Here is a 25,094-nt window from a genome sequence, read left to right as displayed (position 1 = left end):
TTTTCAGCATTCAGTAAAATGTTGAGCAAAATCAAATTGACAGTTTTTTTTTTAACAAAAAATAAAAACCTAAAAATGACTTAATAAAAGTTCGTACGAATAGATTTTCGAACTCAAATATCCTTTCAAAAAATTAAAACATAAGCTTCAAATTAATTATATTTTATTCAAAATATTGTTTTTAATATTCAGTAATTTTTTTTATAAAAAAAAAAAAATCTACAACAAATAGTACGCAAATTTGGTAAAGTTTAATGTTCGGTTCTCGATATCTCGTGAACAATAAAAGATATACACTTGAAATTAATTTATTCATCCAATTTGCATTTGTTTATAAAAGAAATAAAAACTTTGAAGAAATGCTGCTTACATTGGTAAAAATTAACGACTAAAAATGCCGTAAGCAAAATAGATTTTGTAATCAAACTATTTCATCATGTGCAAAATTTTCTTATTAATCTTACATTTTTTTAAAATAATTCAACTAACAACTTTTTTAATAAACCACGAAAACCTACAAACCTTTTAAGCAAGACTAATTGACAGACAAGATGGGAAGTTATCGGTGTGGGTCGCATACCAGCCTCATTTTTAATATTATTTTAACATTTATTTTATTTATTATTTATTTTAATTTATTAAATTGTATTGTTTAAAAACCCTCTTAACGCCCGTTGAATTAAAATCAACCTGCCACTCATCAACGCCAACATTTTTAGTACAATCTTATACAAAATTTATTTAAAAGACAGTTAATTTTCTATCCACCACTAAATACACACAATCATTGCCTTTAAGTTTGGTTCCTTATCAAGTAAACAATATTAAAAGACTTACTTAAATCCTCAAATTACACACAATTGCTTTGTCACTCAAAAGTCTACTTCAAAATACAAAATTAAATATGTACTTCACACAAATACACTGAAAAAAAATTATTTGTGTATTCCTGAAAAACACATGTTGATTGTAAGTGTTTCAAAAGACTGAATATATTGAAGTTTCTAAAATTAGTTATAAACTTATCAATCTTTGAGATTGGGACAATATGAAAAAGTTTTTGCATGGATAGCGTCTGGAAAAAAATATGTACATTATGTGTGCGAAAGTTCAAAATGGTGGGAATAGGAAATATTTAATTTTCAGAAATCGTTTCTAGTTTTTACCCACCATTAACTTTCGGAGTGATTGTCGAAAAAAGCTATTGAAATCGATGTTACTCACACCCGTTTTCAATTTAAGAAAAAAAAGTACAAAATGAGTTATGAAAACGAAAATATTTTAGATTTCTTAAAATTTCTAAGAAAATTTAAAGTTTTACCGGAGAAATTTTACTAGAATTTAAGCATTTCAAAATTTTACATTTCACAAATACATTTTCTTTCAGTGTTTCAAGGAACACTCTAAGCTGATGTGATGTATATGTACTTTCACTGTAAGTATTGAATATAAGTTTAGACTGTTTGGACAGGAAGATATATTTTTTTTGCAGCTCAAAATAACCTCTAAAAACTCCCAGTTTTCCAGCTCCCATTTCCCAGTACCAAAATGCCACTGAATAATGAATAAATTAAATATTAACTTCAACTTGTTTTTAGCCATCTGTTCTCTTAAGCTTCAAAGAAAAAAGCAAAGAACGATTGACACATTAAAACACCCAATATACGAAGTGAGTGAAAATTGTGAGATATTAGAATAAGCTTAAGCGGCCATTTCATAGGATATAAGGAATGACTTCTTACGTTTTTTGAGTTTTATTTTTGTTGTGTTGTCTAAGTTTAGACAAGCAAAAGTTATGCAATACATTTTTGCTTGCTCTCGGTGTCAAAGCAAAGTACAACAAAAAAAAATTTAATAAATTTATTCCTTTGAATTTTTTATCACATTCATTTAAATTTTGTCGGTCTTTAGTTTTTTTTGTTGTTGTTGATGTTTTGTTATGTTTCTCAGGCTTCGAAGTAGGTCCTGGTTGTGGTATTACTCTGTTTGAATATTTAAGCAGCTTAGTAATACACAACAAAATTAAAAGAAACAAAAAAAACCATTTTGCATTTAAATTGCGTAATTTAATGGAAGCAAAACAAGCGGAAGTGTGATTAATTTCTACATATTAATTGAATCCTTCAACACCCTTGGGATGAAAAACAGGAAAATAACTTTTATAAAATCTTTTCCCTTTTTAATCTTGTTACTGGTTTTTTGACCGCGGGGATTAGGGACGTAAAATTTGCTTTTCGTGTTAAGATTTGAAGATTAAATTTAAAGACTTTAAGTGTTGAATAAAACTATAGGCCTCATTTTAAATACATTTTGAATTGATTTGATTTTCAAAATCAAATGGGGTGGCGCAACAGTCCGTTGTGAACCAGGGCCTAGTGACTTACAACTCTCAACCATTCCTGTGTGCGAGTACTGTTGTCAGGAATGGAAGGGACCTACAATTTAAGGCCGAATCCGAACGGCTAATTTGAGAAAGCACTTTTTCATGACAAGAATTACTCTTGAAGAAATTGTCAATTACTCGCAAGAGGCAGTACCCGCGAAAATTATTTTTTTTAAATTAAGGTGGCACAGGCAGGGATTGAACCCAAGCCCCTTGCATGACAGTCCAACGCACTAACCATCATGCCACGGGCACTATTTGATTTTAGTTAGTTATAAAATGTTTAGTAAAAGTGTTTTTGATTGTTTTCAAGGTTGTTAAGGAGTTCAAAAGAATAAACAAATAAACAACTTTTTCAAAGTGCTAAACGTTTCTTATTAGTATTCTATTAATACTCCATTAGTTCCTTTTATAGCTGAGAGAATATTTTTGATCAGGGAAAAAGCCAAATAGACAGACTGGATGGGAAGTTGTGGGTCGCATCCCAGCCTTTTTATACTCGTAGCGTGTTTTCGATATGAAACTTATGGTTTTTAATTCTGGTGAAAGTGACGAAGTCTTTTTGAATAAAAGTGCATTGACAGTAACAGCTTATAAGAAGCAGTAAAAGTTACCGACGCAACGTCTAGAAGATTGCAAAAATCCTAGTGATCTACGCAGATATATATTTTGAAAAAATAGTGAATTTTTTGAAAACTACTTCAAAATGATTGCACCCGAATGTATTCGAAAATGCTGTATTTGCCTATTTAACTTAAAAAACATTTCAAATGTATTTCAAGCGAAAGACCTCAATCCATTAAATGCACTTTTAATTGTGTGTATTTTTGGAATCCACAGTTTAAGTTTTGACTTTTGATAAGAGTCATTGACAAATATCAGCTTATTAACAGAGGTATAGACTTTCTGGTATAGGAAATTCTGCTAAGCTAGTTTCCATACTAAACTGAGGAAAGCTTGAAAACTTAAGTTGTTGTGAGGACAATAATCATAAGACTACATTGCATCTCGAAAAATCATTGTTTGTTGAGATTTACATTCATGAAAGATGAACACAAACAACCTAATGATTGGTGATTTGGTTTTTTGTTAGCGTTTAAAAAGACTAATAGAAAAGCCCATTGTACCCGTGGCGTGTTAGTCAGTGCGTAGGACTGTCATGCTAGAGGTCTTTACGAGGAATTGACATATTACCCAAGACTCTTGTCGTGAAAAGTGCTTTTCCAAATCAATCGTTCAGATTCGGTCCCCTCCATCGCACACAGGAATGATTAAGAGTTGTAAGTCACTAAGCCCTATAGTTCTCTACGGGCTGTTGCGCCATCTTTTAAAGTTTAAACATTAAAAAATAGGTAATTAAACTCAAAATTTAAAAAAAATCAAACTATTTATTATCCTGAGATATAGTAGATTTTGTGAAACGGCCTTTAAGTCACGCAGGTCGAGTGAAGCATATCAAACTTCAAATGCGTTATTCTCAAAACTACTTTTTTGACGTCGTTGACAGTAAATCTTCAGGTCTGCTTTTAAATTTTGTTTGAAGTTTGGTGAGCATTTTCTTTATATATGTAAATACTAAATACCTATCTGTCTATAACGCCTGAATTGGACTTTATAAGATTTGAATTTAAATTCTTTTTTTTTTATCGAAAAGGTGTTACAATTTTTGTGTATTTCTTTTGTAATCTGTTTTTAAAATGTTCATAAATAAATAAAAAAGAGGCTGGGATGCGACCCATAATTTCCCATCCCGTCTGTCGATTTGTCTTGCTTAAAAGTTCTTATGTTTTCGTTATTGGGTTACAAAAGTTGCCAGTTTAATTATTCTTAAAATTTACAATTTACAATGACCAACAAAAAGAAATAGTTTAGTTTGAAAACCTAGATTTGTTTACTAGATTTTTAGTCGAAAACAAATTTTTACCAATTTTAGCGACATTTCTTAAATTTTTATAAATTGGAACGTACACACGCATGCATAGACATCTTTCTGAAAATCTTTTACTTCGATTTAGGGACCTTAAAACGTCGAGAAATGTCAAAATTTTCAGTTTGACAAATCGGACCCATTAGAATAACTTGCTATGAGAACTTAAAAATCAAATACAATATGGTTACTAAAAATGTTAATTAGTTTTTGTATCCTACTTTGAAAAATGCCTATAACTTATTTATGGCAAATTATACCTTTAATAACTTTTCAATAGGTCAATATCTGATTTGACAGTCTTAAAAAAAACCTCCATGCCTATGAGAGACGCACCTGATACTTATTGTATTAATACAATTTTTTTTTCAACGTTTGCACTGCTTTTTTAATCCGTATTAAATTTAGATTTTTTATTCAAACTGAGATTCAACTTTGTTCAATTTAAGGTAATAATTAAGAAAATCTCCTTGAACGTCACATCTTTTTTGTAAAGGAAAATAAAGATGCTTTAAAACGGTCATTAATTTTGTTAGAGAAAACAATGAAACATAATGACAAAGGTATTATTGTGTATATACTGGAATGTGTTGCTACAGCACAGCACACCGATTTATACACAAACAATAATATACAAACATTTATATGTCTGTACTTAATTAGCCTTTATTGTCCTACTTGTGTGTGTTTATATATACGTTTGAAAGCATTTCCTTCGACATTTCCCAGAAATTTATTTTCAACCTACAGCCTATCATCAACTTCATAAGGATCCTAACACTCAATCAAAAGATACACTTCTTATAAAAGCCCAACCAAACCACCAATCATACAGAGTGGCTCTTTTAGTGAAACACGTATAAATTCCCTAATTATACAGATGGTTAATAAAAGGTAATTGTAAATCCAAAAACAAAAAAATTATACGACTATATGTTTGTGTATGTATTAAGGTTGATTAATGCATCTCTATTATCCTTTATGAAGACGAAAAATTAATTTACTCTATGGCATCTCATCTCGTGTACACTTTGGTACACAAACCTTATGAAAGTATGAATGGCGTGTATACAGTACAGTGTAATCAGCCTACAGCCGCCTGAGATAAATCCTTTCGATTCATATTCCGACAACCCACTCAAGCCCCACTTTCCACCATTTACACTTCAAACATTTGGATTATAAAGGTAAGGAAAAGATAGGTACGGCACGGATACCTCCGTATACGTATAGATGTTAAGATAATGTTTACTTACTCTTCCGCTTGGGTATATGGGATCATGGATGTTTACCTAATGACCGTAAAACATGGATTACTTTACGGAATATAAGAACAGCATCAGTGCTTGTCGATAAAGTGATATCAGTATGAAAAAATTAATTTAAAATTACTCCTTCTACTTGCATATATGAAAGATATGGATGTTAAAAAAACTGACTTATGAAATCAACAACCATAATGCATTTCCCTCATCGTTATATACACATTATATGCAGATACAAAGCCTCTAAATTATCTCTCTTCGTAACTACTTCTTCCATTTGAATATGAACTTTAATAATTTATTCTTTGTTTCACAGAAGAAAAATCATGAGTTTTAAAAAAGGTTCATCAAATCCGAAAACAGAATTACTTTATTATGTCAATTAATTAAAATATTCGATTTTAAAAGGACCTTGTTGGTTTTTTGGTTATGTTTAAAGTAATTTACAATAGTAAAATATTATTGTTCTTAAAAACAATTTTTAATATTCTCGTGCTCTATTCATAGCTACAGAATTAAAACATGTTCTAGTATGTATTTTTTTTTGGAAAGGATGAACGAATTTTTGTTTTTTCTCTTAATTAATATTATTTGTTTTCAGAAAAATATTCTGTGTTTTATGATATTTGCTTTTTTGTTATAAATGTTCGTAGAAAACCGAATTTTAATCTTCACTTTAAAATTCAATTTTTATTTGTTCATGGAAAAACGAAAACAATAACAACAAGTGAAATTTTATTTAAAAAAAAAAACCGTTAAAATGCGAGAGTTGGATAGATTCGAAAGGATTCATTTGGCCTTGTTCAATTTAAAAAAAAAGAACACTTGTTTGTTTCATATTCTATTTTTGAGGAAAATATAAGTTACGAATATTTCATTTAGGCATGTCATACTTGTCAATAATTTTTCAAATGTTGTCTATTAAATATTATAATCTTGACAGTTGTGGTGACATGTGCAAGCAAAAGTAGCTAAACATTTAGCACTGTGAAATTTATTTCATTTCTACTTGTTATTCGGTATATTTAAGTAAATAATTGCAATTTTAATAAAGTATAAATCTACTTACCAACTATACTCTCAAATTGTTAAATCAACACTTCAACGTGAAAATTTGATCTTTAATTTTTGAAATTGTTTTAATTTTATGTAAGAATATAGTAAATAAATTGAAAATGTTAGCTTCAAAATCAAATGAGACACAACGGAAGATCGTCTTAGCGGAAAAGTTATTGAAATCCCCCAAACCTAATACAAGTTCTCCTACAAAAAATTCAACTTCAACACAACAATTGTGAAACAAAATCAAATCCCGTTTTCTGTTATTTATAGCTCGTAACTAGTATATTTTATACAAAAACTTAATCCTTCCCTCAGTTCAAAGCAACTTTTGAGCAATCTGAAAAACTTGGTGTTAAAGAGGATAGAAAAAAAGTAAGTGTAAATTTAGACCAGAAGTAATGTCTAATGTTTTGATTCCAACATTTTTAAGTTCAAGTATTCCCCAAGATATCTTTACATTGCCTGGAAATCAAAATTCTTTTTCCTTTGTGTGCATTAGTGCCAAAGAACTACCTAACTCCATCAGATCAGTTAAATCGAATGCGAGTGGCCTTGATAATTTTTCGCCTAAATGTATTAAGCTTATACTACCAATCATAACCAGTTTCTCAATTCACATATTTAGTTTTTGCCCATGCGGCGGTGAATTTCCTGATGAATGGAAAAGGGCTTGCTTTATACCAGTTCCAGAAAAGGCAAACCCTTCCATTTCTTCTGATTACAGACCTACTTTGTATTTTGTCGTTTTCGTGTAAGTTATTTGACAAAAATTTGGATGGCCAAATCCAAGTTTATTTGAATGAAGACAACTTACTCACGAAACGGGAATTTCTTTTGCCTTTGGTGACTTTATAGTTGTTATTTTTCTACACGTTTCTAAAGCCTTTGGCTCCATTGATCATTCTTTCTAAATTGAAGAGAAATTTCCATTTTTCTAGTTCATCACTTAGTCTATTTTGCAATATTCTCATAGATAGAGTCAGCGATTAAAAATTAAGGTTGTTATTTCCAATATTGGAATACCTCATGGCTCGATCCTAGGTCCTCTTCTATTTTCGTTATTTAAAAATAACCTTTCCGATGTTATTTCTAACTGCGAGTTTATTTGTATGCCTATGATGTAGAATTGCTTTGAAAGACTGCATATCTCGGTTAAATGAGGATTTTCCTTTGTCTAATAACAACAAAATGAAACTTAATTCTAAGGAGTCTCTTGTTATGTTATGTTCAAAGATAAACCCAATTCTTTATACAAATTTTACATGTGCGCTTTCGAAAAAATTAGCACGTGTACAATTTATAACACTTATTGGCCAACGACGACAACCACCAAAGAAATTAAACAATTATGCATTAGCTCTAAGCGCAGTTGTGCGAGCTGCAATTGAATTTGTTAGGTGGCTGTCTTCGCCGTCGCCGAAGTCATCAGCCAATAACTGCTATAATTAAAAGCAGTCTAAGTTGCTGCAAAGCTATATAAGACACCATTTAAAATATTTATTCTGGATTAAGAACACTGAGACTTATTGTTAACCAATGTGAAGAAACACCTAAAAAAGTCACTGATAATGGCTTACTTTGTTCATATGTATATCCAATTCTGGACTTTGAGTGAAAGCGAAGACTTAATGTTGCTCTAAATGGATGTGTTCGTTTTATTTACTGTTTCGAGAAACACTGGTATCACATTTAAGACACATTCTCTTTGGAATTAATTTGGATGATTACCTGAAGTTCAGGCTCGTTTTAAAACTCTAAAATGATTTTAATTAAAACATTCACAAAGAGGATTATTATACTAATTTTACTAAGTTTTTCACACAAAATAATTAACGTACATTTTACGCATCTGCAATTTCTTGGTGGAAAACACTTCCAAATGACTTGCAATGCACTAGAGAAATTTCAGTTTTTGAAAGGAAACTATTTTTGCACTATTCAAATTTCTCTCCCACTTTTTTAAAGATCAGAGTGACCCATTCCGTTTTGCGGAGATATGATACTGATTTTTTGTCAATTTTCAATGCCTTAAGTCGCAACGAAATATACGTACATGAAAAATATTTTGTCGACAATCATCCAAAATTTGTTTAAATTAAATGATTTTTTTTATTTTTGGGAAACTTTTTGGGGTTCTTCTTTTTTGGGCAGTTATGGAATTTTTATCAGTTTCCAAAAAATATTAAAACAAAATAAAAGACACTAAATCTTTCTTAAAATTTAAAACAATATAAGAGTAAAATATTAATCATTAGAATGAATTTGAAGAAAAAACTATAATTTTTAATATTTTAAGGAATTTTCTAAATCTTTGAAAAACAATTTAGAAAATGAAGACAATTTTTCAAGTTCGCTTCCAAAAACATTTTATAAAAGAGGATAAAATGCAATACACACACAATATTTTGAGTGGGATTAATAATTTTAAGTCAACATCTTTCTTTAATCTCCTAATACTGTGTTAAACCTTTTCTCATCATATTATGATGAAATAGTTTGATTTAATTTAAATTATTTTTACTAACCAATTTTTATCAATTTAAGTGGCAATTATTGAAAGTTTTTATTTTTAAGTTAAATAAATACAGATTTGCCTACTCTAAAAAATTTTGCACAAAATAAATTAATTTCAAGTCACGAGAAATCGAACTGGTTTCAATTTTTCGTATTATTTTTTGTAGATTTAAATTTCCATGGAAAAAATGTTATTGTTGAATTTGTATTCAAATTGTACTGAATGTCAAAAACAATTTTTTACAATTAAATTACTTTAAAGCCAATATTTTTAATTTTTAAAAAGATATCTAAATCGAAAGTCAATTTTTACTACCATTTAGTAAAGTTTTTTACGTTTTAATTTTTTGTTAAAAAAATGTTCAATTTGATTTTTCTCAAGATTTTACCAGATTTCAAAAACGTTATTCTTCGTCGCATACAATTATTCTGCAGTTAAAAACATATTTTGTTTGTATAATATTCGTGGTGAAAATTATTTGTGAATCAGTCTTTTGTTTTATGTAAAAAACATAAGTTTTTTTTTTAAATTATATTACTTTTACATTATAAAATATAAATTTAATTTAAATCGTAAGCGCTATTGGTTCCTCGGATATTTTGGGTGAACCAAAATGTTCACTTTTTTAAATTGCTATGGTAAAAAAATAAGTCACTCAATTTTGTAATGGCTTTTTCTGCTTTTTTCTGTGATATCATCTAAATATTAATCTTTTCTTTAGATTCTTCCTATGGAAAGTTAAAAATCAAATTTCTGAACATCTAAAGTGCTTTCAAAAACGAACAATTATTTTTAAAACTCAATTATTTTAAGTATTTGATTTAATTAAACTAAGAGATTGAATTTATTAGTTTCAACTATATTCGCAATCGCTAATCGTTCGACCTTATAAAAATTGTATTCATTTGTTTCCCAATCAATTGTCTGCAATCTATTGATTGAATTCTTGAAAATCTTTGCATTCTATTGAAGCTGAAATCAATTCATAAATGATTGTATTAGCAACGAGTAAAAATAAATACCAATAATCTCATGACATGCTACATCTGAAACATAGAGTAATTATTATATTCATCTTCGTTGTTTATTTACTCTCAAAATATTAATGAAATTGCATTCATATTTAAAGCAAAAATTAAACTTCAAAACAAATTCAAATTTTTCACTTGATATGCTATACTCTGAAACTTACAAAATTCATCAATGTAATGCTAAAAAAATATGCATACATGAATGAATGTTAATGTAAATAATTCTGAAAAATTGTGTCAGATTGGAGTTTTCAGTTTATAACTATTTATACTATTTACGAATTTACAAATAAATCTATTTTCAGATTCATATACATATATATGTAGCTATGATAATGATACGAGTTGGAAAATATAATACCTAGGCTTGTTACTAGAGTAATAATATAAGAACTTATACAAATATTGTGTTAAAATGACCCACGTTCAACAAAAGATACTATGGAGAGTAACTAACTATAATAATATATGTTATGTGTAGATAGCTTAATGTATAGGTACTTCATAAAATTTAATCATTCCTCTGGGTGGATATTATTTTTATCTGCCGACACATACCCACCCACTATAGATATAAGAGATTCATCAGAAATGATCCAATGGCATCAGTGATGTTGTTGAATGGGCACGTATTGGATTATGGCAGAAACGTGTGTTCAATGTTCAAATAAATTTTATCCTATAATAGAATTAAAAATTGTTCCATATGTTTATATATAAAAAATGTAAACATTAAACATATGTACATACATATTTATATAGATATAGATATAGTCCTTATCATGTACAGTATATAATATTTTATACATACATATACATACATATTTATATAATTTTGAACTACACAATTGTTTTCTATATATAAATTGGGGTAGTAAATAAAATGAATGTATAAAAATAATTAAGTACCTGAAATAGAAATTCAATAAGAAATTAAAAGATACATGAAGTTTAAATTTGAACTTAAGTATCAGGTTGTAGCGATTACGCTTTAATTAAATTTTGTATTCTAAAGTTCCCTTTCTCAAGAAACTATACACAGCATTCTCGAAGTGTTATTTAACAATGTATTGGGTTGGCCTTGACATGAGTTTAACACCAAAGTGTAAATACCACAATGTCACTTTGTTCACAAATTAAAAAAAAACGATGAAAGTCATCAATTAGATAAAATTCCATTCTATTACGAAATATAGCTTTTTTTTGTTGGTTTAAGAATTTTCCGTCTTTCTTTCTTTCATTAATGAACATTCTTTGATTGACTTAGAATTTTGCTAATTTTACTCTGTTTGATAATTCTTCAATGATAAATCACCAACTTGTGTAAGTTTACAACGTGTTTTTCTAAGAAAAGAAAAGTTATTCAAGTTATGGAAAAAATTTGAATTGAACAATACTACAAAAATACATAGTGTAAAAAAAATAATGTCTGGTAATTTGAGGACCATTTAGAAAGTTGTGAAAACTGATAGTAAATAAATGAAATTCTACAAAAAATAATAACAAAATCTGCAGGAAAGACTTTAATTCTGTGTTTTTTTTTTCTGTGCAGCAATTTAAAAAAAATGGAGAAACCAGCTCACTCCAGATATCGAGACGATCCAATAATGCCTTCGATTTTAATTTAATATTATAATAATTTAAAAAAAAAAAATTTAAAAAAATAATACTTCGCATAATATCGCAGCTGTATTAATGATGACCATCAATTATCGATTCGTCAACGTTCGCAGCAATTGGTCCTGTGTTACTCAACAATAACGTGGAAAATTTTGCGGAAGGCTTTAGGTGTGATGCCTTTCAAAATACAGCTGGTGCAAGAATTGAAGCCGAACGACCTACTGGAACGTAAAATTTTTGGTGAATGGGCTCTTGGAAAGTTGGCCGAAATCCACTTTTTTACCGAAAAATTGTGTTCAGCGACGAAGTTAACTTTTGGCCCAATGGGTAGTTAAATCACAGAATTGTCGATTTTTGAGTGAACATCAGCCAGAAGCATTGCAAGAGCTACCAATGAATCCAGAAAAATTCACAGTTTGGTTCGGTTTATGGGCTGGTGGCATCATTGGACCGTACTTCTTCAAAGATGATGCGAATCGTAACGTAACTGTGAACGTTGAGGGCTACCGTGAGATAATATCCAACTTTTTTTGCCCAAAATGCAAGAGCTTGACTTTGCGTGATATGTGGTTTTAAGAAGAGGGTGCCACATGACACGTAGCATGAGCAACAATGGACTTAATTAGAGGCTATCAATTGGCCGGCTAGATCGTGGGATAAAACGCCTTTAGACTATTTCTTGTGGAGCTATGTCTATACAGACAAGCCCGCTTTAATTGACGCATTAGAAGACAACATTGAAACATTTATTCGTGAGATACCGGCCGAAATGTTGGAAAGCGTATGCCTACATTGGACTTAAGGAATCGACCATTTGAGACCCAGTCATAACTTAACATGCATGAAATAAATAATCTTCCAACATTAAATTATATGGACTGCACTATTGATTCAAATAAATATTTCATGCATTTTTCTGAATTGTATGTGTTTTTTTTTTGAAAAAATATTTCTTATAGCTTTTAAAAAATCACCCTTTCCACAAGATTTCGAACTCGAAATTTCAATCAAAGATGGTAATGAAGTCGAAAAAATGGGTCCCCCGATATTGTCCGTCTGTCTGTGTGTCCTGGCCCTTCAACCTAAAGTATTTTTTCGGTTGACTTAAAATTTGGAAATGATTCGCGTTAGACAAAAAAAACTAAAATCGAAAATTTGAATTTACTCAAAAAAAAAAACCGATAGATCGATACAAGGTTTTCCCTTTAATTTGTTTTCGTAACATTGGATGCTTTCAATAAAAACAAAACATTTGTATATTGCTCCAGAAAAGTACTTCCTATAGAACCGTTATTTTGTTTTCAAGTTTTCTCAAAACTAATAAACCCTTTCCAATACTTTTCTGCACAAACTCTTATACTGTCTGAATAATATTTGATATTCAAAAATAACATTGTTTTAATTTCAGATAACAAAATTAAACATTTCTTTTGAAAGACGACATTCGAAATGCTACCTAGTGGTGCATTTTATTTTCTATAAAAAAGACAAAAAAAAACATGTATCACCTTGAATATTTTGGAATCAAAAACTGATATTACCTCCAAAACAATTGTATGTATCGATGAATATAATTTAAAAATGTAACCGCTAAAACTAAAATTTTTCAAATCGAATATCTTGTCAAAAATGAATAATATGGACTTCAAACTCATTTCATCCTCTAAATACAATTGTTTTAACATTTTCAGAAATATTCAATCAATATTTTTATACAAAATAATATCTACACAAAATTGTTTAAAACTGAATTTTATGAAATTGGGTTTTCACCAAAATATGTCACAAACAAAAATTATGCTAAAATCAAAATTATTTTATCAAATGCAAAATATTGTTATAAAAAACACTACTGAAACATTATTAAAAAACAAAGAAAGATATTTACATGAAACATTTTTCTTAACTTACACAATATTCACAGACGGGCACGAATCCATGTTTAAAGTAATATTTTTTTAAAAACATTTAACTCTCAAATTGTGGGTTAAACGGAATACACGAGGAATAAACTTAAGTTTCCTTTTGGGCTTCTATCATTTAAATGTATCTTCTTAATAAAAATGTGATTGATATTCTAATGGGAATGTATAAATGTATGAACTTTATGCTAGATGATATTTTTTACATTTGATATAAAATAATCAAAATTCAAGAAAATGAAAACCGCTTTTTAGAAGATATGTTGCTTCTGTAAATATAGCATTATTTTCAGCAATTAACATTTTAATCAATGTTTCTTAAAAAACATAATTTAATGTGCAATGTATCTACTATCTAATAAAAACCGATATTTTAAGAAAAACGTCTAATCCCATCCTACTCAGTCCTTTCAAGAAAGATTCCGTCGATTTAGGGTCATACAGCCCCAACACATACATACAACACAGCCATCGAGATACAAATGCAATATCAATCGTACGAACATTTGAGAACGAAATCACATAAGATCCATTCGAGACTCGTATAAATGTCAAAAACCCATCCCTAGTAAGGTTCTACTCTAACTTTTATCGGTAGTATTCATACTGCGGATATTGTTTTTGTTGTTCCTCTAAAATCCTACTATACCATGGATAGATTTTCCAACAAAACACGGGTTATAATGATAAAGGTAGACATAACATTAAATTTTAAAATTTGAACTTTAAAATTCTCTGTTTCCTCTCATTTTAACAAAGATTCCAAATGAATGTAAGCCTAAAAAAATAAAATTACTTCCATCCCAAAAAGTCTCACTCCGCCGTTAAAAAGCTATAAAGTTAAACCAGAACAGTGATAATTTCTGAAAAATTCAGTTCGCAATTATGTATGTTTAAAAAACTTTAACCACAAAAAGAATTCTTACTTTTTTTCGCGTGTTCAATCATTGTAAAACTTTTACTTGAACTCAACATCAAGATTTCATTTTGAATTATTTTTCTTTTCCCCAACCAAGTAAATCTGCATAACTGTGGCTATGAGCCTGGGCTGAGTCTGACATAGACGTCTCTGATATTTTCAACAACCGTCTGACGACGACTCCGAGCGATGACGGAAAGGCAATTAAAAACTAGTTAGCCTTCTATAGAAAAATACAAAACAAACATTCTTAGCAAATTCAGTGCTCGACGAGAATACAATCTTGGTAGAATTTCTTTAATGAATTTATTTAAACTACACGAGTATCTGCCAACGAAGGACGAATACGTCCCAATGAAATTTAAAACACAGCTTAGCCACCCTTTAATAAAAATAATTGTAAATTTCTTAAACTTTCTCCGCATTCCGATTGCGTCTTTTTTGTTTTGTTTTTCTTGTTTTTTTTTGTAATTCTGCTGTCAGAAGAACAACTTTTCTCAAGCTAAATTAAGAATTTTGTTACTAAGTCAATTTTCTTAATTATTATCGAGATACTCGTAAATACTTCAAAGAAAAGAAAAGAAAAAAGTAAGGAATTTGACTATTTTCTTATACCGCACAAAACGTACAGGGCTGGATTATCTGTGCATAAAAATAGAGCAGGGTTAACAGTTTATAGGAAAATCAAAGTTGGAAATAATACACAAAAAAACACTTGATTGAAGAGAAATACAAATAAATAGAAGGACTTGTGTTTATTTGAGTATAAAAATAGGGCAAAACAGTTCTTAAGTAGCTTGTGCGAACAAAACTCCCACGTGAACCTGAACATAGGAATCATGAGATTGAATACCCGAAGGGTTTTCTAGTGAAAGTATCCTCAAAAACAAATTACATACAATGTGAACTACTGTGTATCGTAAAGTATAAAATAAAAACCAAATATATTCACACCTTTTAATCCAATACTTATGAAAGGATGTTTAAAATTAAATACGCCTGTGGCTCAGTGACAAAAAAATCAGGTACGTAAAGCTAGAAACATCGGAATCGAAATTCCAATGATGAGGGAATTTAGTACTGCAAGAGGTTCTAATTTACACAAAACCATAGTTTTAAAATTTCTCGACATTCCAGATCCCTAGAGTCTAAATCAAAAGTTTTTAGATAGAGGTATGCATGTGTATGCATCAGTACGTTTGGGGTACATATTTTCGTCGGCCATTCCTCAAGAAACGTCAGAGATTTGGACTTCAAAATTATTTTTTGACATATATTGGTCGGTATCTCAGCTATAACTTGCAGAACGTTGGTTTTTAAATGCTCAAGAGTTAAAGGGTTATCTTCATAAGCACGGTCTTTCACGTAGCCCCAAAAAAAAGTCCAGTGGTGTCAAATCGCATGATCTTGGTGGCTAATTGATATTGCCACGACGAGAATTTACGCGACCAGGAAATGTCTCTTTTAATGAAGCCATATTCGCTTATACAAGAAAAAGTCATCATATGACCATAACATTCCGAATTGACAGTGACAATCGTTTTCGAAGCGTTAACACCTCTAGACCAAAGAGCGCACCAAACATTTTCGTGGATGTAATGGCCTCTCCTCAATTGCTTCAGGATTCTGAGAACTCCAAATACGACAATTTTATTTATTAACATATCCGGTTTAAAATATCTGTAACCAGTCTTTTCAAATTTCTTCACAATTTTGCTAATTGCTTGCGTAATTAGACGATTATGTTAACCATAATCTCCTCTTTAAGCACGATATGTGTCCTAAGGTATTTGACATCTGATAAAAATATAATTTTAGTAAAATCGAAGAAACGGTTTTTTACAAAAGAATAAAAACCTACAAAAACACTACTAAAGCTGTTTTCGACTCGAATATCCTGGGAGTCATTCCGTAATTTCCAAAACGATAATCTACAAAACGATTATCATTAACGATATCGTCAATAATTTGCTTCACGTAACTTTATCACTATCGTCTCGTCAATAGTTCAGTATATTTCAAATAATCTTATACTATGACTGAAATTTTAAAATAAACTTAACGAAATATAATGTTTGTTCAATAACTTGAAAATGTTTTTAAACTTCGTTTTTCTCTTTGGGAAATTTTAAAAATTTGCAAAAAATTTATTGTTAATAAACATGCCAACTATTTTGTAATGTTTATTGTTATTGATATTTTTGTGTTTTTATTTGCTGCCGCCGACGATAAAACTGTAATATCAAAATGTCTTTTTTGTATATACAAAAAATGCTACATACGGGTAAGAATAGATAGAAGATCAGATTCATCTCATAATTTTCTTCGTAACCGAATGAATTGTTTTTTGAGTTTTTATTTTCATTTTGTAACAAAACTAAACTACACCGAAACTTTTTTATTTTTAACTTCCCATAGGAAGTTATTGTAATGGGTCCGATTTGTCAAATTGAAAATTTTGACATTTCTTGACGTTTCAAGGTCCCTAGAGTCGAAATAAAAGATTTTAAGAAAGTTGTCTGTGCGTGCGTGTGTACGTACGTTCGTACGTCCGTACGTCCGTATGTCCGTAAGTTCGCGACGTTTTGTTCGTCCTCCATAGCTCAAGAACCAGGAGAGATATCAACTTCAAATAGATTTTGTTATACATATAATAAGGCAGGAAGATGCAGAAAAGGCTCTCAAGAAAATTGCGTGGGTGGTTTTTTTACCATAGCAGTTTGAAAAAAAAGTTAAAATTTTGGTTAACCCTAAATATCTTACGAACCAAAAACGCTAGAGACTTAAATTAAATTTTATATAATATATTGTACCGTGATACCAAACAAGTATATTTTTTGAAAAAAATCAATATAACGGTTTTTTTATAAATCAATAAAACTGAAAAAAAATTTGTCACCTCCAAAATTTTACGACTGAAATCTCTAAAACAATTTTGTGCAACTAAGAAAAATGTTTTTGACATCTGATAAAATTTTGAGAAAAATCTAATTGACAGTTTATTTTATAAAAAACATTACTCAAAATTGGTAAAAATTGAATATCGATTAAAATATCTTTTCAAAAGTTGTAGGTATTGGCTTCAAACTAATTTTATCTTATAAGAGATAATGTTTTCAACATTCAGTTAAAGTTTGAAAAAATCGAATTGACAGTTTTTTTACAAACAATTAAAAACCGAAAAAAAAATAACAAAAGTTGGTAAAAAATGATTTTCGACTTAAATAACTTTTAAAAACTTTGAGATAATAGCTTCTTACTAATTTTTTTTATAAGAAATATTGTTTTCAACATTAGGACAAATTTTGAGAAATCGGATTGACAGTTTTTTACAAAAAAAAAACTAACAAAAAATGTATAAAAGTTGGTAAAAATTGATTTTCGACTCAAATATCTCTTCAAAAATTTGAAATATTGGCTTCAAACTAATTTTATCTTATATGAAATATTGTTTTCAACATTTGGTAAAATTTTTAAAAAATTCGAACTGACAGTTTTTTTACAAAAAATAAAACTCTAAAAAAACAATATTAAAACTTGGTAAAAATTTACTTTCGGCTCAAATAGCTTTTTAAAAATTAAAAATATTGGCTTCAAATTTATTTTATTTCACAGAAAATATTGTTTTCAACATTCAGTAATTTTTATATAAAAATCCAAAAGTCTGTTTTTTCATAAAAAATAAAATCTACAAAAAATAGTACGCTAATTTGGTAAAAATTGATACGAGTACATATAGACAAACTTTTAAGCAAGACAAATCGACAGGCGGGATGGGAAGTTATCAGTGTGGGTCGCATCCCAGCCTCTTTTTTTTATTTAAATTTGCTTATTTGTCAACGGAAATTAATAGCAGACGATATCTACTTAGCTATCGTGCAAACGCTATCTTTTTAACGATATCACTTTGATTATCGTCTTACGTGGAGTGAGACTATCGTCCAAACGCTATCATCTACTGATTATCGTTTTATAGAATGACCAATGACCCCCCTGACAAAATTTCTGCACGATTTAAAAAAAAAATTGAAACTTATTTTTGACTCGAATGTCTCGAATGTAATTTTGAGTATGAAAAATGTTGTTGTAAAGTTTTGATTAATTTTTTAGAAAAAAATGAAATCAAAATAACTAAAACTTATAATTATTAAAAAAAAAAGGTTTTTCCTTATTGATTGCAAAAATCGTAATAAAAAGGCAACATTTATTGTTGTTATTAAATTTTAATACTTTTTATTCAATACGTATGCATTTCGGTTCTCAGCTGCGGAACCATCATCAGCGGACGACAATTAAACAAAATTAATTTTGTCATTTCCTTTTTATTACGATTTTTTCGGCCAATAAGGAAAAAACTTTTTTTTTTAAATAATTATTTATTCTGACCACAAACGTGGCTCAATCATCACAAATTAATTGTGAATTTTATTAAAAACTGATAAAAAATAAGTTTCGACTCTAATATCTAGAGAACCCAGAAAAATATATACGACTCTTCCATGTTATACAAAACTTTGTAAGACTTTTAGAAATATTAGGAGACGGATACACAAAGAGAAGTTATCAGTGTAGGTTGCATTCTAGCGAACTTTTGACTGTGTGTCTTAGGCTCATACAGCAAAACACTTCAAAAAATCGGTATAGAATTATTAATAGAGAAACGTTATCTCACTTTGCGTGAATTGTATTTGAAAATCAATAACTAACCTTTAATTTAAAAAATGTAAGACGTGACAAAGTTACCCATTTTCCAAAATATAAATATATAATAAGACTCAACTAGTCAAACTCAACTATCAAATTACAAAACCTACTCGTAATTACGTAAGACATCATACATTCATTTCGTACTTTCAAAATGGTAGCGATTTGACATATGTCAAACTCAGTTGTTATTTAAAGTGTCATAATCGTTTTATTATCGTCATATCGTTTTATTATCGAACAAACGATTAAAATTATAAAACATAGTCACTTTGAGCGTTACGGAATTATTATGGTAGTCAATCGGTGAAACATAAAAACTAAAGCCTAGTAACTTTCCTGTGTTCGAGTAATGTAGTCAGGGATTGATGGCACCTACAGTTTTAAGCCGAATCCAATCGACTTTTCGTGACAAGAATTGACCTTGGAGATCTGTCAATTCCTCGCAGAGACACTACCCGTGAAAAAAACTTTAGATTAACACTAACCATTACGCAGCGGGAACTATCTTTTAAGTTGTTAACATAAAATGGAGGGATAAAGTATTTAACATTCTTGATGTGTAGCTAAGAAAAGATCGGATATATGCTTCCTTCTAACTTAAGTGAAATATATCTCTTATTTGATAATTAAAAATGCTTTAAATCACTTTATCATCTGTCTTACTGGCTTATGAATAACTTTACTCCAACCGACAGCTTAACAACAAAAAACTTTTAGTCAAAAATATCTTCTCCCTTACAAAAAATATGACTTATTTTGAAATAAAATGTATCAACGAACTGAAAAATGCTAAAGATTAATACCTACTCCTCCTTTATAAGACTAAAAAAGTAATTATTTTGAGAGACAAAAAATAAATAAAGAAATTTTACCTAATTAGTTCCCTAAGAATATGTGATGCATATTTTAAATTTTGTATAAGTTCATACAAAGTGGGGTCCACACTCCACATCCAATGTCCAGGTATTCAAATTTTAATAGGAAAACACATCCCTGTCTCTGATAGAGTTCCAGAGAAAAAAAGAAAAATTTTCAAGAAAAACCTCGACTAATAACTTTTAAACTTGAGACAAATTAGGAAAATAAAACTTTATTATGCTCGGGTCGAAAGGAGCTGACATTCTTTTGTTGTTGTATTTTGTGTTTGCGTCAATTCCTTTTCTTCGGACCGATGAATTCTTATACAGTTTCTTTAATTATCAAAGTTTCTTTAATTTCTTTTTGCGTTTTGTGTTTTGTGTTCTTTTTTCTTGCAAACTAAAATAGACGAAAAAATATTGTTTTCAAACAACGCAATTTTATTCGTGTGAAAAGAAACCACATTCTTGGTTCTTGGTGATGATGCCTGAGTGATTTTTAAAATATATACGTTTCAACAAAATTACGTAATTTATTTTGAAATTCTTAAGAGAGTAAAATTTTGTATCTAAAGCTTTAGCATTCCATCAAGTATAATCTGGAAACTGAAATCCAAATCCAGAATCTGAGACTGAGACTGAGAGTGAGACTGACTGACACCTTCGTTTCACATGGAACACGACAAGTGGAAATGTGCAGACATACAGAACTGAACTGAACAGAGAATATTATAAAACATATACTCGTATACTTTTAGAGCTTTATGTTTTTAGGTACAGTACATAGGTTAGTACCTTTATAGAGGATAACTCATGTGAGTCCTGTGAGTTGAGTAAATGAATTACAAAATTGTTTCTACTGGATGGATAAATATTACATTTCGACGAACATCGTGTCATGGCACTGGATTTAAATCAGTTTTCCATACGGACAGGTGCAGAATACCGTACCATGACAGTTTAACACCATTATCTTATTAAAGACACCTGAGTGGGTGCTGGGGGTTGGCGCTGCGATGCTGTTGCTGATCTGGGTGAGGATGAGGGTAGCTGAAGGCCTCTCTCATTCTGGTCTGGCAGTGGCAAGGATATTGGGTGATTTTCGAATTTCCAGAGTTAATAGGTTAAAAATTAGGAATGCGCATATAATGTGGCATGTGTGGGTAGTAGGTACTTTTAGGAGAGGTTCATTATGTATTCTACAGTTGGAAAATGTCAAACCAGAGTAAATATATATACGAGTAAGTATACATATGCGGTTTTCATCCTAATACGTTACTGGATATGATTTATGAAGAATTCTAAGGATTTGTCCTGTATTTCAAATGGGTGTTTGTATTTATTTGTGTTTGTGGGGACAAATCTGAGGTACGATTTAGAATTTTGTTTTTTATGTTTCAAAAAATCAAAACTTGACAAGCTTATAAATAATTCGAAGGTCTTACTTTATTAGCTAAACGATATGATATTGTGATTTGGTTTGGATTTTTATAACCATCCGAAGGGAAGCTTAAATTGAAACATCTAATAGTAAACCCTTTGGAAGGATATAATGAAATGATGACAACATATAATTAAATACATTGCTATATCACACGAACTTGTTTTTTTTAGAATTGACGTGATTTGAAATATTAAGTAGAATATAAATTAATTCAACTTCCTTCAAAGAAACAAGACATTGGACTGTACCAAGAAACATTGCAAATTTAAGTCAAACTCAATATTTTTGTAAGATTTAATTTTTTTTCTGCGTGTTCGTTTTTTACAAAATTCTTAAGTTTGAGTTGGAAATTGAATATTTTGAGGGATTGATTACATCCCTTACATGTTTTTTTTTACCAGTTTAAGGAAAAGCAAATAATTTCGAAATACTTTATATCGTAAGCTTGGTTAAAAAAAGTTCTTAACACACTTTCGTAACTCTGGAATTTAAGTTATTTGGGAATTTTTAAAAGTTTCTGTATCAATTTATGCAGGAAGACATTTGATGAAAAAAATAAGGTGTTTTTAGTGTAGCAATTTTGACGTCAAATATTTACAAACAAGAACCAAGAAAGTAATTAATGTTATAAATGGAACGCGCTATAAGATAAAGTCATTAAAAGTACAACTTTTTCATAAGTTTAAATAGGGAGGGAAACTACTTCAAATGCTTTGTATGTTAACGCCTACGACTCGCTGATCTTAAATATGATTTCGATAGACGTGTAGGTGGCTGCAGTTGTCCTGAGGTCGCGAAACCCCGTTTTTTAGCGTTTTTAGGCTTCAGGGAAACCATTTGAAATTGATATCATCTGGAAGACCTCGACTTTCTGATTGCGAATTAGTACATGATAGACGTCTAGGTGTTCGCATTTTTCAAGCACACACTAGAATCTGGGGTTTTTAAGCAAATCTGTGGATATCAGGTGTACCCTCAATAAAATATATATCAATCGAAATCTCTTCGACAGAGTATACAAAATATATTTACACAAAATAATATTGCAACCAACTGAACAGCTAGAATGGCTATACAAATAGAAAATTTTTTTAAATATAATTTTTAGTAATAAGATTTTGAGGGAAACTACTTATTTTATATGTTAACAGAGAGATATTAACTCCAATAAAGTTACGAAATTAGCAGTAGAAGTTGAAGTGGTGTAACCTATTGAGAACCACGATTAGAATACCAACCAATGGCTCACTAAAGCGCCTTGAGTCCCGATTATTATTTTGTATATTATCAATTAGTAGGTTAAGGTAATGACTTGAAATCTATGTCAAAAACTACAACAAATCATACTAAAAATGATTTAAAATTGGTTTGAATATCTTAATTAAAAAATATACCTAACATTTTTGATAAAATTTAGATGGCAACGTTTGGTTAAATACTTATTAAAATTCAAAGAACAGTTTTTTTAAACAAAAGAATCGCTTCATACTTAAGGATTTAACGTCTCGAATACACATGGGTAGAATATGCTATTCTATTTTATTTATTTTTCATCGAATTTAGCATCCTCTTTGATTGGAATGTGCCTGCCAAAATCTCAATTATCACATATTTTGGTACTTGAACTTAGATCTTTGGAACTGAATCCAAAAAAGAGCCTTATAGGCGGTAGGACAAATTAAACTTTTCCACCACTTGAACACCGCTCTAACCTTTTATGTCTTTTGTTCTCTTATTGATTTTTTTAAAAACAAAAAAGCCAGTTATATTCCACACACTAAACAATCGTACCGTAATACTTGTGCTTCTAGAAATGCCCATTAGATCACCATTGAGCTCAATCTTGGACATGAAGTTAAGTATTGAGATTCTGTTTTTATTCGCACATCAAGAATGTGGACAAAACCCTAAGACTGATGATGACTATTATAGTGTTTTAAAATTATTTAAAAAAAAATAACCACCCTTCTCTCCAGGAATAGATTCCAACGCGTGTTTAGATTTTAACATTCTCCATTGTCCGAGGTCACTTTCACTCCCATCAAGAATCAAAAGAGAGCAAAAAGTAGCGAATGATTGAAATTATGGCATCTCTAAATTTCAAACAAAGCTGTATAGATAATTCAATCTTAAGTTCTTTTTTATTTACTTTTCCTTCGAGTACAAAAACCTTTCGTGTCTTTTAACTTAGAAAATTCCAGAAATCGATTTTTGTTTTCTTCTGAACTTCGACATAAATTAAAAGATTGCTGACACTTTAAACATTCAAAATTCCCTAAACAAACAATTAAAAAAAACATACTTTTTTGTCTTATTTTTTTTGCAACCTTTTGAAGTGAGATGCCAAAAGAAAACTTTTCTGAGAAAAGGATTTAAAAAAGGTATAAACAGTTTTTTTACATGTTTTCAGTTCGGGACTTTTTATTTAGACTTTTCACCTTAATGCAATTTTGTTTTTTTAAAACGAACGAAAACGAAAGGAATTAAGGAAAAACAAAATGACACGCGTATATACCCAAGTGAAATTAACTGTGTCTGAAAAGATGTTGAAAGTACATAGATAGATACAAATTTTTGTTTTTATTTCGCTTAAGCCTTTTATCCTTAAAAATATAGGAGTTTAAAAAAAAGCATTTTTACTTTTGATATTGATAATCAAAACTACTTTCTTGAATCACAAAGTTTATACAAAAAAACACAAAGCTTAAAAAATCCATTTTTTTATTTTGAATAATTCATTTAAATCTCAGTCACGAAAGTTGGGATCATCAATTAGATACACTGCAGTATACCTTCCTATTTCTTTACTACACCTTTCAAAAATAGTCCTATAGCCACTACTTGAATGTGAAACGTGACGATACGTTTATCCCCCATGAATCGTAATCACTTTTGGATGTTGGTATGACAGAAAAATGGACACACAATTCTCAAATTATTGGATCTGAAATCGGTTTTTCCTCTTTTCAAACTTCTTGAAGCTCAGGGATAAGGAAAAATGTATATAAATCAATTTTCAAACTGGGAGAAGATTTCATTCTGTTTTTTTGTTGTCATTACCTTCCTTCATCTAATGCCTATAATTTATGTTTATAGAGGACTAAATCGTGCGATGCCTTAAACCAGAAGGGATTTCATTTTTCCTTAGGTAAAGGTGCGAAATGTGCATAAAAGTCAACACACTCTGAATCAAAGCCGCAATCGATTTGGATTATTTTGAGTTTTTTATTTGCAAAAGTTCCGTCTGAGAAACGGATTTTGTCATGCAAATTGGCATTTCTGTTTTTTACAAAATTTTAAAAATTGCCATATTTGTTCTGATTCTTGTTTTTGAGTCTTTAATTCTTTAAATTTTAACTGCAAGCAAGTGTTGATTCATCATTTGTTTTACTGATGTGATTATTTTATTATTATTGAGATATATTTTATGGTATTTTAAAGT

The 25,094-nt window shown here is 29.7% G+C and overlaps 1 protein-coding gene across 1 annotated transcript in view; it reads right to left on the bottom strand.

The window, feature by feature from the left end:
- The window catches only part of LOC129946720 (uncharacterized), a 143,633-nt gene that overhangs the window by 36,439 nt on the left and 82,100 nt on the right, over positions 1-25,094 (bottom strand). The gene's annotated exons all lie outside the window — the stretch shown is intronic.

Source organism: Eupeodes corollae, chromosome 2, assembly GCF_945859685.1.
Source record: "Eupeodes corollae chromosome 2, idEupCoro1.1, whole genome shotgun sequence".
NCBI lineage: Eukaryota > Metazoa > Arthropoda > Insecta > Diptera > Syrphidae > Eupeodes > Eupeodes corollae.
This window is presented reverse-complemented; position numbering and strand designations above follow the sequence as displayed.